The sequence below is a fragment of the Dromaius novaehollandiae genome, chromosome 6, assembly GCF_036370855.1.
Source record: "Dromaius novaehollandiae isolate bDroNov1 chromosome 6, bDroNov1.hap1, whole genome shotgun sequence".
Taxonomy (NCBI): Eukaryota; Metazoa; Chordata; class Aves; order Casuariiformes; family Dromaiidae; genus Dromaius; species Dromaius novaehollandiae.
This window is the reverse complement of record NC_088103.1, coordinates 116221-128770: the sequence shown is the minus strand read 5'-3', so window position 1 is coordinate 128770 and position 12550 is coordinate 116221.

Sequence of the window (12550 nt, the reverse complement as noted above, 5' to 3'; positions counted from 1 at the left end):
TGGGTCTCACATCACACATGGGCACTGGCCAGCCAAATGCATGCAGGGCAAGGTGTCAGTTAGCTGATATGGGGTAGCATTGCAGCTTTCTCTCTCAGCATACATGTGACATGTTCTCCTCGCCATACAGGCACTAATTTTTGTGATGCCAGGACTTCCGAAACACTGAGAGCTCTACATTTGTCATGTTCCGCTGGAACTGGTCAGCAGTTATCAAAGAAGGTGGGAAGGGAAGAAGGAGCAGAATAACATTTTTAGAAAAAAACATGAACTTTGAAACACAGGAGCTGTATCTAAAGAAGTGCAAATTGGATGGGTGAAGTTACAGCAGTACCATAAGTGCACGTGAGATACTTATTTTGTTCAGCCATCCCACTGATTTTATCTTTCCTTGTGAGTTGATTACTAACCTAGACTGCAAATAAACTTTCTAGTTATCCTGCTCTAGTATTAGGAAATACATCTGCGGACACCATTTCTTTTTGCCACCACAGCACTGCAGTACCTTATATACTGCCTCAAGCCAAAGATCCTAGTGCCATAACTGAGTTTAGTAGTTCAGGAGATTTCCTGACCAACACAGGAACAGGAATTGAGAAAAGTGACTGACCCAACTGGGACAACCTAACCTCACTTTTCATCTGTGGGTTTACATGATTTTCACACTGAAAGAGCAAGAGATTAACATAAGCTGGCTGAAAGGTCAATGTAGTAAGAACACCTGTGGAAGATCTGGCAAGGAGTCAGTGACTGGCAGAGTAGGTGGTAGCAGGCCCAGCGTGTGAAACGACACACGGACCAAGTTCCCCTCAGGGCCAGGTGTGTTCTGTTTTGTCAGCAATGTCTGGTGCTTCCCAGACAGTCGCTACTCAAGGTTAGCACAGCTGAGGTAAGGAAATAGTTCTAGTAGATAAAAGGGGGCCCTTGGGTTACACAGGGGGAGTCCTGCCTGGGCGTCCAACCCGTGTGTCCAGCATCCCCCTCTCAGTGACCCCTCCGCGTGGCTCCCTGGGCTCCCTGTGCAGCTTGGAGTGCAAGTCTTTGATTAAATCTGTCCTGTTTAACCCCTCACGAACTTTGAGTGGCTCTCTCGGCCAGCGTCCGACCGTCTCTTGCCCGCCTTGCGTTCACAGTAACAAATGCCGACATTGTGTTTTTTCTTATGCTGTTTTAACAAACCCTTGCTCAGTTTTATGCCCACTACACAATTCACTGCTGTTCTAACAATCCTGGAAATGGAAGGGCAAAGATGGCTAGACAAGGCCATATAGGTTCTTTTATCTAAAAGGATAGACAACATATTTCTTTGGTCCTTAATCTTTTAAGGCATACCGTGTTTTAAATCAACACACCCAAAGAGTCTGTGGATCTTTTATGTGCAGGAAAAGAAGGCTGGGTCCTTCAATTTGATCAGTAATAACAATGTACTTTACTGGAACTTTAATACCTAGTTTTATCTTTGTGCTTGCTTACTTCTTGCATGTATTGATATAACCCTCCCTCCCTGAAAATCTTTTCTTTACTCCCTCCTCTACGTCCCCTCACACTTACAACAGCCAAGACTGTTGAGAAAGACCCAGCACTCTGAAGAATTTGACTCAAAAGGACACAGACATTTACCTGTTGCAGTCAGGGGATGTTTCCTTTTGTCTACTAGGCGTTTGATGAGATAACTCATCTTCAAAGCCTGAAGGTGACTCCTCATCACTATCCATTGCCTCTTCTTTTATGGTAGCATTTATACTGTCTGAAAGACCAGAGATCTTTGTTCACTTCTCTGAATAGTCCATATCCCTCACTTGCATTAGTACAGCTTCTAAATCAGTGCTGAAATACATCATCTTGCATTTCTTGATTTAATGGGAACACACTATTTGCTTAGAACTTCATCCTACCAAGCATCTAAGGAGACTGTACCAGTCTCTACAAAGCACTCCTGAATACCACGATTTGCCTGTTTCTGCAGTGGTGAACACACCTATTCTCCTAAGAATAAAGATAGCCGATCACCAGGAACACCTTCTGTAGTTCCTAGATACCCAAACAATACACAGAGATAGGTGTATACGTATATATGCGTATATGCATATATACATATGTTTCATAACGGAGCACTTGCGTAGAACAACAGAGTCCCCACACAACTGCACGAACTGTGTTTTCAGAGTTCTGTGTGGTATGTGGTTCATTGGTACCAGCTGATAAGTCCTTGTTTCTAAATGCAACAGCAGTCTCTATTTCAGTGTGCAAAAAAAATCCCAAGCAAACCTACCAAATTCCTCCTTGCATGAACTGAGTGATGAGTCTATTCAGTGGACTCCAGGCACCTGCTGTGTGGGGGCCTGGCACAACCCCCCCTGCCCAAGGCAGCCTGGGGGCGGCTCAGGCCTCCTTGGAGTGCCCCAGCCCAGCAGCGAACACCCTGCAAGTCCAGCGCGTTTCTGGACTATCAATCAGAAGCATCCTCACAAGCAATTTCACAGCCGTGTTCCTGCTACAAACAGCTGACCAGGCTGAAGTGACCTCAGAGGCATTTTACCGATGCTGTTCCTGCCGCTGGCGAAGGGGAGGAGCTGGAGGGAAAGCCCTCCTTGTGCATGACCTGGGTCAGACCTAGCCTCAGGAGCCTCTTCACAGACACAGAGACGTGCCCCCAGAAGGTGCCCTGCTCTCCCAACGGCAAGGCCAGAGACGCTACCGGGGAGGCAACGGGCGACCTGCAGAGCACGCCTCTCGCCCCAGCAGTGCCCAGAGGAGCCGAGGCAGCGGCACCTGCTTTGGCCGATGGCTTTCAGGACGCGGGGGACAGCGCGTCTCTCGCCCCATCAGCATTTCTGAGCGCAGGAACAAAGCCGGAGGAGGCCTCCCCCGCAGCCAGCATCCCTCCGGATGTGGGGGAAAATGCACCTCTGACTCCATCAGTTCCTGCAGAAGCTGTGCCACAGGCCTCTCCCTTGGCCATAGGCACTTGGGCTGAGAGCAACAGCCTGCCTCTCCAACAGCCTTTGCCCAAGGAAACACCACCAGCGACCTCTGCCTTGGCTGGAGGCCCTCCTCACCAGGTGAGCAACGAGCACGCCATTGGCACCCATGATGAGAGGGAGCTGCTGTGTCAGCTACGTCTGGGGTGTGCAGGGTGGGGGCAGAGAGCTGCCCCATCGCGTGGCATCCCCCGGCCATGGTGCCAAGCGGTCACCCCCAGCCATTTATCCTCTGCAGTATCTCCCATGGGGGAGATGCCTGCTCCTCTCTGTTTCAAAGTGCCAAAGGCACAGGGCTGACGTGCCCTCCACCCCTTGTGCTGCGTTTAGCCCTGGGGCATGGATGCTGAGCAAGGAGGGGAGGGGCGGCCCCAGCAGCAGCCCCCTCCCACACCCGGTGAGCGACCCCCACTTCTGCCATGCACCCGGCCGCCTCCATTTGCCCCTGCCCATCGCAGCCCCCAGCCAGCCCAGCCCTGCTGCTACGGCCTTGTGCCATTGCTGTGGCAGCCGCAGCTCCCTCCCCTTGGGACTCGCAGCTGGTGGCAGCATCCCCCGACCCCAAGCCCTTTCCCCCGTCCATCCCGGGGCACCAGTATCCTGAGCATCGCCAGCTGATGGCACGCGGGTGTGTGTTCTTGCTCCGCCCATGCAGGTTGCCTCTGAGCCCAAAGGCGAGCAGAAGTCATCCTCTTCCTTCAGGCACACACCAGAGGCTGACCCAGGTACGTACCCAAGTCAAGAGCCCTTCTGGGGACGGGGGGCCTGTGCCGGCACAGCAAGGGGCACCGAGGCCGGCAGCAGGAAGCCCTCGGGAGCTGGCTGTGCCGAGGCCACGACCCCGCGGGAAAGCCCTTGGTGGCAGGGGACAGGCAGGTGCCGGTCCTGCGCCCTCGCTGCCCCTCACACGCGGCTCTCCTTCCCGCCACAGGCAACGCCACCCTCCCGCATGCTGCAGCGCCCAGGCGATGGCCCTCACGGCTCAGCACAGCACTTCGGGCTCTGCGCAGAGCTTTCTGCTGCCGCTGTGTCACGGGGCAGTGAGAGGAACGGCGTGCGGGTGCAAGTGCCGGGCAGGTCCCCTGAGATCGGGGCTGGCGCAGAGCAGAGAGCAAGAGCGACGGAGATGCTGTCCTGGGTGCTACAGAAATGCTGCCACAGCTCTCACAAGCCCTAGCCGGTGACAGCCATTGCCTGCTTCGAATAAAAAACCCTGGGAGGCTTTTTCTGCCCATGTTACTTGGTGTTGGGTGCGTCTCCAGAGGAAGACTAGTGCAGGCAACGCCAATGAAGCCAGTCAGGTCTGGAGGGAAACCCATTCAACCAGTCAAAGAGTCCCAGAGCAGCTGGGGTGGGAAGGGGCTTCTGGAGGTCTCTGCTCCAAGCTCCTGCCACAAGGGGTGGCAGCCAGAGGGGGTTTCCCAGGGCCTGGCAGAGCTCGGACTCTCTCTGTTGGAGCACCCTTAGGCTTCAAAGGCTTTTGGCACTCTCAGATGGGAATTTTCCCTGCTGCCCCTTGTGTCCTTGCCCCTCGTCCTGGCCCCAGGCACCTCGCGGATGCGCTGGCTCCATCCTCTGGCTCCATCCTCTCCCCACCCTGCCCTTGGCAGCTGCAGGCAGCAGCCAGATCCCCCTGCACCTTCCCTTCTCCCAGCTGAACACACCCAGTGCCCTTGGCCTTGCCTCATACGTCCCATGCTCCAGCTCCCCACCGGCTCGGGGGCCTCTGCTGGGCTCGCGCCAGTGTGTCTGTGTCTGTCTGGGGCTGGGTAGCCCAAACTGGACCCTGTTCCCACACACGGTCTCTCCCAGGCCGAGCCAAGGGGAGCAATGCCTTCCCTCGCCCTGCTGGCTGCCCTCTGCTAACACAGCTGGGGTGCGGGGCCGGCTGTGCTGCCGGGTCACGCTGCTGCCTCCAGCTCCGCTTGTCCCCAGGATCTCCTACCTACCTTGGGTACCCACCACCGCTGTGACCGTCCCCGAGTGCCCTGCCCCTTTGTGCTGGGAGCTTCCTCCAAAAGGGTCCTACCCCCACCCACTGCTGGGAGCTGCCTCTCACGGTGCCCTGCAGCCACAGGCTGTTTCTAGCCAGGCCGCTCTCCGGCCCAGGCACCACCACAGCAACAGCCACAGCAGTCTCAACTCATCTGTTATGCTGTTCTGCGCAGCAGCACTTCCCTGGCCTCTGTGCAGGGCCAAACTGAGACTGAGGCATGGCCATCCTGGCTCTGCATGGCCTCGCTGGCCATCCCAGGGCCTGACACACGGCTCTGCTGCAACCCCAGCTGCCCTTCCGCCCCCATAGCACAGCAAAACACCCATTACGTACCAGTTACCACCCCAAAAGAACACTACCTTCTGCCCATGTATTACCTACACCCAGCCTATGACACTTAGGAAGTGGAGAACAGCCCGGATTTCTTGGCAACATTTTCTAATGGGAGCATTGCATGGGAGCAGCGATCATGGAGCTGAGGACAGTAGGGCCTCCTGTGCCATCAGGGTGAGAGGCCTTCCCACAACTCGGCAATCAGCAAACGCTCTGCACACCCAGGACAAGAAGCCTTCTCCTAGTTCAGGGTTTGACCTGCTGCAGCTCCGGCAGGAAGCAGCCCCGTCGGCAGCACCACTGCCCCGCCCCAGCGGGAGGGCACCCACCCGCATCTGAACACATCCACAGCCCCCACCAGACCCACCCCCACCCGCTCTCTCTCTCCCGCTCGCTTCTCTCCCCCAAGTCAGGCCCCACCCCTTCCTCTCCTCCCCGAGGACCCTGCATGCTGGACTCTGATTGGTTGATAGAGCTGTCAGTCCCACCCAGACCCACCCACCTCCTCTTGCCGGCCAACAGCAGGGCCGCACTGGGGGTGTTGCCATGGCAATGCTGTGGCCACGTGACCCGGGTGGGACGGCGCCATCTTAGTGGCGGCTGCAGGGTGAGAGGCTCCTGGAGCGCTGACGAGCTGCTGCTCCAGGCTGAGGCGCATCGAAATGCGGTTCGTGCGTGGGGCGAGTCCGGACACGGGGGCAGAGGGACCGCAGCCCGCCCCGAGGAGTCCTGACGTTCCTGCGGTTCTGCCTGCAGCCTCCTTCCCGACGCGGCCCTCGGGCAGCCCAGGCTGGCGCTGTCTCCTGGGGGAGCTGCAGCGTGGGGCCGCCGCGGGGTGGCCTGTCCGACGTGTGCCACCATGGAGCAATGCCCGCGGTTTGCACCCCAGTTAGGAACAGAGAGCCGCTGGGTCTGGGGGAGGCTGTTAGCTGCAAAGGGCTTCCTGCTGTCCTGCAGAGCAGTTCAAGTACTGTTAACGTCTGCCATAATTTCTTTCTCATGTCTGACTATGACCTTTAGAATTTCTCTTTTTCTCCTACAAAAGTGGATTTTTCACTGTATTCGGGGGAGGGAAAATGAACCTCAGTGCAGTGTGTGATTGCAGAGTCTCAAGCACTTGTTCTTAAACCGCTCTGTACAAAGCAAACATTTGAACTAACTTTCTTTTAGTTTTGAAGAACCTAGCTAAGTGTTAATTTGACTCTGTCGTTATCTGCAGTCCACAATGAGATGTCCTGCTGCTTGTACGCATTGTGTCCAACCTTTTTTGACACTTGGTTTTCTTTGCTCTTGTGTGTGCAGCTTTCTGTCAGTCCCACAGAAGCAGTATAGCAAGCCAGCGGATGATGTGAAGGTGATGGAAGATCTTGTGTTGTTTGGTGATGCAGAGAAGTTTAAACATTCATTTATCTTACCCTTTCTGTGTAAGTAGTATATTTCGCACAGCCGAGTAATGCTTCTAATGTAGCAGAAACAACTTCTTTCACAGAGTATCACGGTCTGAGAAAACTTTCATTTTTCCTCTCTAATTACGATTTACATATTGATAGGTATGACCATGCTAGAGGCATGCTCTGAGCAGGGAGGACATAGCTTCTTCCTCAGAAAATGTGAAATAACGGTGAGCAGTCAGTATATAGGCTTTATGCTGCATTCTCTGAATTGCCTTTTTGTGATTTTTGTATAGATACTCTGCTTACAAACAGCTGTTTCAGGACTTGTTTTTCCACTTTAAAACTTATCAGAAATAATGGCTGGGGTTGAAATATGCAAGAAGACTGTGTGATGCCTTCCATTGCCTAGGCACAACTAAGCTGTTAAGCTTTTGTGATTTTACTCCTCAGCTCCTGAATCTTATTGTTCCACATGCACAAAAGAATGATGTTTGCCTGGGCAGTGTGGTTAGCCTACAGGCTCAAAGGCACTGCTTAGCGTCCTGTGCTTGTCCCTGTGGCTGAGATTTGGATTCCCATTTGCCTGTTTTTCCTTGACATCTCCTCACCTCCCAAAGAATCTCCTGGGTGCTGTAGTTTAGTTGCCTGTTACAGGCAAAAGGATCCCAGAATCATTTTTATAAATTGACTTAAGCTCCTTTGTAATATACTCCCTTCATTGAGAGTCACTTCCAGGATTTCCTTTTTAGGGAACTGCATTTATTGGGGGCAAGTTTATGCATATTTGTTCTTGTACCAGCGTTACTTGTGAGCGTAACTGGTTCTCTGTCCCTAGAGCAACTTCTATTATATGTAACAATCATATTTCCTCTGTCTTAGTTTTGCTATGTCAAATTACATTCTCCTAGTGTGCTTTTGAATGATTGGCACTTCATTTTTGGAGCATCTTCATAGCTTGCCTTTGTCACTTTTTGTTTGAATCTCAGTTCCCTTTTTTCAAATGAGACCAGAATTGCTCACGCAATTTGTATGATATCTCTCAAGTGACAGTATGAACAGTTCTGTGGCTGCTGAGGAACTATTGCTTTTTTCATGATTCTACTGGTGGATTAGTAGTTGACGATTAGCTGATACGCTCCGTTTTGTATCTGGATAAGAATTTGCAGCAACCTCCACATTTACTGAGCCTTGGTTTAGAGCAGAAATTCTTGTGCTGCTGCATTTTTGTACTGAGGAGTTAGTCAGTAGGTGCTGCTGTCAGTGCCGGCCTGGAAATCAGAGCTCTCCTCTGGGCACTCAGTGGGAAATAATGTGGGAATGAGGGTAATTGGTGAAAGGCTCTAGCAACTTTGTTTGCTGTGAGGGAAGAAACTTGACGGCTTTCAGGAGAATGCTCTTTGTGATTAAGGGAATAAGTTCAGCATATGATCTTTAGAGCCACTTTCTGAATGGATCTGAGTGGGGTAAGGCTGTATTTCAGGACGGAAGAGGATGTTGCAGTAGTTGAGCTCATCATGCCTTGAGGAAGAGATGTAATTATGCAATAGCTTGTGAAGGCAGTACCTCACCCATGTTCCACAGCCTGTGCAAGACTTGAACAAGGGGCATAAGAATGTTTAAAAAGGTTCAAGCCAAAAACTATATGCCTCGTAATTATCCTCCTGCGTGCATCATAATTAATTGAAGCTCTCTCAGGAGTGCCCTTCTTGATCTGTCCTGCTGTTTTGGTCACATCTGTGAACATGAAGTTCAGAGGAAATCAGGGGGAATAGATTCACAAATACAGTTACTTTGCAAGGCTCTGGCATACTGTGTGCCAAAGTCAAGCTGCATATAAGTACCAGGTGCTTTTCTAATCACTCTGTTATGGAAATTAGGCTTGTTGGCCACCATAACAGGGCTCGACCCTAGGTTCCCGCAAGTACAGTTCAGAGCCAATCAGAATCAAAGCAAATTAAATAATTAAATTTTAATCACGCACGTGCCGTAATTACAGCTCGAGCTGGGTGCCTCCAAAGAGGAACCCCAACAAAAAAAATCCTGGGCAATTATAGTTTTTTCAACTTAAGTTTCCCACCCCTCACGCAGTAGTTAGACCAATAGTAATTTTTAGATCTGGGGTCTCCTGCTCCTCATTGGATCTCACTGTTGTTCCTAGGTAAGCTGTTTTTCTCCTTATCTTTATTTTTTGCGGTCTCTGCTGACGGTTGTACCTTTATTTTGGTTGGGTCTTACTGTTTTCTCTCAAGGTCCTGAGGAGGAGGAGGAGGAGGTGATTCTAAATCATAACAATTAACACTGCCCCAGCAGTGAGCTAAGGCTTTGCCCCTCAAGGTCCTAATGCCCTGCACTGGTCTTATTTCAAAGCCTTGACACCCTCCCTTTTGGAGTGTGAGACGCAGGAACGCAGACTGCTTGTAACTTCCTTATCTTCCCAGCTGGAACCAGCTCTGAGGCGCTTTTCTTCCTGGACTAAGTAAAAGTTCATTATTTTATCTAAGTGCGGCCTAAGGCTTCAGCAAATTCAGCTACTCATGCTAAGCAAGTTTTAGAGAAGTTGTGCTAAGCAGCTACAGTTTCAGTTTGCTATTCCTTAACAGTCCCCCCTTTGTTTTTATTAAGCATCCCTGCTAATGCTTTAAACAGAGTTCTCGAAGCCTTTTGAGGCATACTATCACTTTCCATAATCTTATGTATAATATAATCATAAGTAATAGGCATAACGGTTAACACAACTACTACTGGGTGCAACACATGATTATAAATCCCTGTTGCAGTTGGTGACCATCCTAGAAGAATTTGCCAGCCATGATGTTCTCTGTCCTTCTTTACCCTTTCCAAGATGTGGTGTATCTCTTCCGCATCATGATGAATGGTGATGAGAGGGTTTTTTTTTTTGTCCATTGTTTTGGGCGCGTTCTAGCAGTCGACGCAGGTCATCATGTTGCAGTAGTTTCTTCACCAGTGTGAGATTCATTCCAATGGGGGTAGGTAGTAGATTTTGAATTAATGTATAATTAGATTGTAACAATTGATAAGATCTAATAGGAGCTGAATAATTAAAGTCGCATCCCATAATTTTGGGTAAAGTTACAAATACAAATATTTGAGTAATTAATTACTTGTATCTACAACAATGTTATCTATGAATATAAGATTACAAAATGTTCTTACACATACACATCCTTTTTTAACATATACAAGTACAGTTCAACTCTAACAGCAAAATAAGGTGGTGTGGATTGGTATCATTGAGCGTTTATTTATTTATTTATTTTAAAGATTTTCAAGCCTTTTTTGCATACTTAGAACATACTGGATTAGTCGTTCATCTCTGTCTAACAGGCTGGTCTTAGCTGGAATAGTAAGTGCCTGGTATCGCTAAATGTCTCCCCAAAAGAATGTCTGCTGGTGTTAGTCCTATGGGTTGCCGTGGGGCATTTCAAACATCCCATAGAGCTAAGTTTAATGCTTCTGGCCATTTTAGGCTAGCACGTGTGCATATTCTTGTTCTTTTTTCTTTTAATGTTCTATTCATTCTTTCTACTTGTCCTGAAGATTGTGGGTGATAAGGGGTACATAGGTTTCTTTTTATTCCTAATGATTTATATAATTGAGTGATTGTGCTTGCCATAAAATGGACACCCTTGTCTGAATCAATGGCTTCTGGGACTCTCTACCTAGGTATGATTTCTCTCAGTAAGGCTTTTACTACTCCCCCTGCATCAGCCTTTCTTGTTGGGAAAGCTTCTACCCAGTCTGATAACTGATCTACTCTCACTAACAAGTGTTTATACCCATTGGCAGATGTCATACCCGCATAATCTATTTGTAGCCTTTGGAAAGGGAAGTAGGCCCATGGTCGTCCCCCTAACTCTGAGCTTGGTTTGCTACTTAAAGTCTTCTGGCAGGTCAGGCAGCTATTCATTATTCTTTTAGCAGCCGCATAAATTCCTGGAGCAGCCCATACTTTCTGTACCTGCTTCGCTATTGCCTCGGCTCCCCAATGAGCTGTATTGTGAAACCACCTAGCTATAGTAATTAAATATTTTTTTGGTAGAATTGGTTTTCCTCCAATTGTCCATATTCCATCATCATTTTGTTTTGCTTCCCACTGTTCCCATTGTTTTTTCTTTTCCATGGAGCAGTCCTTTTCATACATGGTTTTGGGCTCTATTAAATTTGGCCACTCACTTTGGTTCATCCTTGGAACTGCCCCCATACATTCTCTCAGAGGTTGTCGAGCTGCAGCCTTCGCAGCAGCGTCAGTTAATGTATTTCCTCTACTAATTTCTGTAGTGTCTTTAGTATGGGCTGGGCAGTGTATTACAGCAGTTTCTTTGGGGCAGTTGAACTGCTTCCAGCAAATCACGTATTTCTTCTCCACTAGCTGATTTCTTTCCTGATGACAAAAAAATCCTTGTTCTTTCCATAACATCCCTGTTGCATCAAATACTCCAAATGCATATTTAGAATCAGTATAGATATTTACCTGCAGCTTCTTACCAATTCTTGCTGCTTGGGTCAATGCTATTAATTCTGCTCCTTGAGCACTTACAGACGGAGACAAAGGATTGGCCTCAAGTACCTCAAAGATGTTAGTGACAGGATAACCTGAGTGGCGCCTTCCGTCCAAATAATAGGATCATCCATCTGTAAACAGAACTAAGTCTGGGTTTTCCAAAGGTTCATCTTTAAGGTCCTCCCGGGGCTTGCTCGAGCCGACGATCACCTGCTCACAGGAATGATGCGGCTCTCCATCCTCCAGCAGAGGCAATAGCATTGCTGGATTTAAGATATTGCATCTCTTTAAAGTCACATTATCTGCATGCAGTATTATCAGTGCATAGCGGTGAGCTCTCTGTGGGGATAGTGCTGGAGTTGCGTATTGTTTCATTAACAGTTCTACTTCATGTGGCACATACACAGTCAGTGAGTGACCCAAAACTTCAGGTCGTGTTTTTTCAAGAAGAGCTGCAGTAGCTGCTATTGCTCTGATGCATCCTGGAGTGCCTTTAGCTACCTCATCTAGCTGCGTGGAGTAATAGGCCACTGGTCTGCGGTGAGGACCTAGTTTTTGGGTCAGTACCCCACTTGCTACTCCCTGTCATTCATGGACAATTAATTCAAACGGTTTGCTATAATCTGGCAACCCTAGAGCAGGGGCTGAAACCAACGCTTTTTTTTACAGATGTAAAAGCTTTCTCCCTTTCTGGGCCCCAGGCCAAAGGCTCTATCTCCTCTTTTTTTGTTGCCTGCACTGAAGGCTTAGTAAGTTCTCCTAACCCAGGAATCCATGGTCGGCAAAATCCTACAGCTCCTAAAAATCCCCTAAGCTGTTTTTTTGTTACAGGACGAGGCATATCAAGAATTGTCTTTACTCGTTCCGGATAAACTAACCTGTGTCCTTCCTTTAAAATAAAACCCAAATATTTTACCTCTCGTCGACACAGCTGAAGCTTAGACAGAGATGCTTGATGCCCTTTTTCTGCAAGAGCATTACATAGAGAAATAGTGTCTTTTAAACATGTCTCATAATCTTTACCTGCTAATAACAAATCATCCACATATTGTATTAACACTGAATGTCCTGGAAGTTCGATATCTGAGGGATCATTTTTGAGTATACGCGAAAAAATAGTCGGAGACCCAGTAAATCCCTGCGGTAGTCTCATCCAAGTTAATTGTCGTCCCTTCCAAGTGAAAGCAAAGAGATCTTGGCTATCTTCAGCTATCGGTATGCTAGAAAAAGGCTGCCGTTAGGTCAATCACGGTAAAATAAGTTGCCCAGTGAGGTATTTGTAATAACACGGTTGATGGGTCAGGAACTACTGGGTGTGGAGTAA